At 55.9% G+C, this 4,386-nt stretch overlaps 1 long non-coding RNA gene across 1 annotated transcript; it reads left to right on the forward strand.

Annotated features, from left to right (window-relative positions):
- Positions 1–1,224: 1,224 nt before the first annotated feature.
- LOC111094914 lies at positions 1,225–2,623 on the forward strand. Its single transcript, XR_005385964.1, has 2 exons — positions 1,225–1,307; positions 2,301–2,623. It is a non-coding gene; the product is annotated as an uncharacterized LOC111094914 (long non-coding RNA).
- Positions 2,624–4,386: the final 1,763 nt, after the last annotated feature.

Consider the following 4,386-nt stretch of genomic DNA (forward strand, 5'->3'; position numbering starts at 1 on the left):
CCTGAGACCAGGCCCTGTCTCTGGATTCTGAATCCCCACCTTCACACACACACACACACACACCCCACACCCCCCCACACCCCCACACCCCCCACACCCCCCCCTCTCCACTCCCAGAGGCTGCATTTGCTAAGTGAACTTAAGAGTGTTTCTGACCCAGAGCCTCCTCCACTCCCAGATTCCAGCAGCAACTGACATCCGGCACTGACTGACTCCCTGTCTCAGCCCCTGAGTGCCAGGGCAGGGGCCAAGGCCCCCTCCACTCATCCAGCCTGAGAGGCCCCGGGATGCAGGGGAAGAAAGGACAGGGGAGAAGAAACAAAGAGAAAGGAGAGGGGAAGCCAGTCTCCAGAAGAGGCCATCGGAGCCAGGGCTATGTGAGAAGCCAGACGTCAGGCCTGGCAAGGAATGGAGGGTGAGCAGGTAGGAGAGAGACACTCCAAAAGGAGGAAAGCTGAAGAAGGACAAGGAAACCCGGTCTGCAGAGGGGCAGAGAAGAGGGCTGTGGCCAAGGGGTCTCCCCTCCTGGCGTTTCATGGAGCTCCCCCAAGGGGAGTGGGGGCCAATTGAAATGAAACACCTCGTCACTGGTCCCAGGGATGTGACCCTAAGCATAAGAGGATTAGGGAGACTTCCAAGAGGAAATGGGAGGGTGCCAGGAGTGGGGGAGCCCCGACACGCACTCCAGCTGCCCCCACCCCAAGCCCAAAGAAAGCAGGCCTCTGAGCCCACCATAGCCATGGAGCGCCAGTGCCCCCTTGTGGTCACGGTGCTCGCCTCACCTGGTGGCCTGGACAGTCTGGAAAACCGGGCGGGAGGGGGCACCAGATTGGACTCAGGGCTCATGAAGGAGACAGGTGCGACCGAGAAGCCAGGCGATGTGGCAGCGACTTTGCTGGAGACCTCCAAGACCTCCGAGCCTTGGGAGAGACCAAACTGCGAGCCTGAGGCCTCTATTGTTTCCAAGGGAGCTCATAAGGGGTAGGCGTGACACACTAAGGCAGGAAAAAATCAGGGCCTGCTCAGGGTTCAGAGTGCTCCCCTCCCATCCCGGTGGTACAGTTTTAGTCCCTGCCATCCTGGTCTCTGCCTCTCGTCTGGGCTCCTGGGTGCCTCCCACCTCACTCCCAAGGGCCTCCTACATCTCTAGGGCAGGGAACGTGTGTGTAGGAGGTGATCTTGTCACAGTGAAGGGTGGGGACACAAGCAGGGCCACCCCAAAGAGGGCAACACACAGCTGACCCCAGAGGTCTGGCAGGGAGCTCAGCTGGAAAAGGCAGTCCACCTGGAAGATTCGGGAACCTGAGGTTAGGCCTTGCTTCCACCGCTGTCTTGCTGTACAATTTTGAGTACATCCTTGCTCTCTCGGGGCTTCAGGCTTCCCATCTGGAACCCAAGGGTCTTGACCTTGGTGATTTCTAAGAGCCTATCCAGCCTATCCAGTAACACTCTGCAATGTTATGATTCTTAAAGATGGAGCTTGAGGAGGAAACTAGTCTGATGCTAGGCAGAGTTAGTACTGTGTTATGATTTTGAAAGGCAGTTTGCACATACAACCATGAGGACATCTTACCTAGCCCTCAGCCTGAATTCTTCCAGTGCCCTCAGCAATGCTTCTGCCCCAGATCTGCTAAGAGAGACCTGTGGGGCCTGGTCAGGCTTGCTCAAAGGCACTGGGGTACCTTCTCTCAAACAAGGGGCCAGGGGCAAGAGGCCAGCCTTTTGTCAGTCCATGTAGTACTCTTCATCTGTCCATTCCAAGCCCATAGCCCCAGGATGGATGGAAAGTGCAAGGTCAGCAAGATTTCATCAGTGAGCCCAGCCCAAGGCAGGAGCCTTAGCCTGGAAATGGAGAAACCTGAGCCTGGCTCAGCTCCCCTGGAGAGAAGGGGAGGGAATGGAGGGAGTACAGGGAGGTGAAGGGCACCTCAAGGAGGCCAGCTGGCTCAGGAAGGGGAGCCCTCACCCAGCCCGGTGTGTGACAGCCATGAGAGAGAACGAAGCCCTGGAGGGGGTGAGGGAGACAAGGTCACCCATTTAGAGAAAAGAATCATAAAGGAGGCTGGGCAAGTGTCTTTGGTTTTAGAGTTGGTTTGGTGCTTGAGCCTGTCTGCTAATCTCTCTGTGCCTCAGTTTCCTTATCTATAAAATGGAAACATAAGTACTCACCTTGGAGGGCTGTTGTGAAAATTCCGTGAGTTACTACTGGTAAAAAGCTCTTACAATATTCCCGGGCAGTGTGTGTGTGTGTGTGCGTGTGTGTGTGTTTCTTTCTCCTTATTTTTATTTTTAATCCTCAGGAAAATCCTGTCCCAGAGCACACCAGACCAAGAAATCCTGGAATGTTCTAGCTGGCAAGAAACTTACACTCTGAGGGTAAAAGGAGTTGATCAGGTTGAAATTTCAGTCCTGGCCCTCCTGCTACACATCGCGAAACAAAAGAGTACATTTCAGCACAGAGGAGGAAAGTTACTTGGCTAATATCACACAGCAAACCATGGCTCAGCTGAGATTTCGTCACTGCCAGGCCCAAGCCTCACTTTTTGTCCTCCCCCTGATGGGTATCCTCTGGTGCCCAGGCTTGCCAGACCTAGTCCTGACTCTTCATAAAAGATGAACTCTTGACAGGTGTTTGAATGGGAGGACCACGGTCCTGAGACCTGAGATGAGGAGACGTGCCTCTGGTTTGTTGGAGGTCCTGTCCAGCACTCAGTTTGCCTCCTCACTCCTGCCTGCATCCTCTGGAGCCAGAGATTTTTCTAGCTGTAAGGAATCTCATAGATCACTTTGTCCCCCAGCTTCCCCTTCCATCTGCCATCTGCCATCACCAGCCTCCAACTCTGTACCCTGCCCCCTCCAAGCCAACCTTCCCAGACTCTGCTTTGCCCTGTAGGTATTTAACCCCAAATATCCTAGACCTTCTCTGGCCTCTCATCCGTCCCAGTTTTGCTGGGGGCTGGCCATGTCTGGTCGAAAAGCTTGCTTAGGCTGGTGATTGACACGGAACAACACAGGCGGGGAAACAGAGGCATCAGTCCTGTGTAGCTTGGCAGCCCTGGCCCTCCTGCTTTGCCACAGCTCTCCAGGCCGACAGCCCCACCAGATGTTCTTTACCCAATACCTGCTTAGAGTAGCCAACCCTGGAGAGGAGAGAGGGTGGGGGTCAGGACTCAGGCCCCTGGGACAGGAGAGGAGGCCACCACTGGCAAGGCCTGAGGAGCTGGAGGCACCCTCCCATCCTTCCAGGGCTGCCCCCTCCCTCCCTGCAGCCCAACTCGGGCTGGGCTATTCCCTAGTGCCAAGGCCCGACCTGTTTCCAATGATTCACGTCTGTGCATTCCCGCCTCGCCCCTGGGAGCCAGCTCTGCACTCTTAATAGATCTTATGGTTAAGAAGTTTTTTCCTGCTACTCAGCGTTAGTGCTCAAAGTACAGTTACACTCTGAAAATTGACCATAAAATGACACCATGGGGTCTACATTTATCCTCCAGCCACAATTCCAGACCAGCTCGGTTCAGCTTTCAGGTTGAAAAATGGCTTTGAGGGGCTTCAAAGTCCACCCAAGTCCTAAATCTGCCTCAGTGCTTTCCCCCTCAGTGGCGCCTCCCTCCCCCAGGCTGGGGGAGAAGCAGGCCCTCGCACTGCTGAGGTGGCAAGCCAGGCCAGCTCAGCGCAGCCCACTTCCTGCCAGAGCCCCCCTTACAGGGGGGACCACTGTAAGAGCATGAGGGGCTAGGCCTGGCTGGAGGCAGAGATGGGCCCAGCCTGCCCAGGCTTAGAGGCTGCTGGTGGGCCTCCATGCTGTGAGGAATGCTCCAGTGAGTCCTCTTGCCCTGCCCTCAGGCAGGAATAGGGATAAGGCTGGAGAGGGAGCCTCCACAGCCCAGAATGCTCCTCAGCCCAGAATTCTCTGCAAGGGCCTCTGGAAGACAGGGTGGGAAAGGGGAGGAATACTGGAGGTCGCTAGAGGCCCTCCTGCCCATTCCTCGGCCTCTAGGCAAGGGCAGCCCTCCATTCCATAACTGCCGCTCCGCAAGATTGACCAGTCCTCACGTCTTGGGTGTGCCACCCCCTCAATGGTGTGGCCAGGGGGAGGGTTGGGGAGACCAGTCAGTTCAGGACCAAGTAAGGGCTGGACTCAGCCTCACTATGGGATGCAGGTCACCCCTGTTACAAGACAGGATAAAGAGGCCCCTGGCAGTATGGATGCGGGAGCTACAGGCTTTAGGACCGAGCACAGGGGGCTGCTCCTTGGGCCTTTGGCTGTCTAAGCTGACACTCAGGCCGGCTACCTGCAGGAGGACCCTCTGTAGCGTTTCCCTTCTAACAAGCTTGGTTATCTGGTTCCCAAGCCCACAGCAAATTAGAAGCAGTAAATCAAAAGGA

This window comes from Canis lupus, chromosome X (assembly GCF_011100685.1).
Source record: "Canis lupus familiaris isolate Mischka breed German Shepherd chromosome X, alternate assembly UU_Cfam_GSD_1.0, whole genome shotgun sequence".
Lineage (NCBI taxonomy): Eukaryota > Metazoa > Chordata > Mammalia > Carnivora > Canidae > Canis > Canis lupus.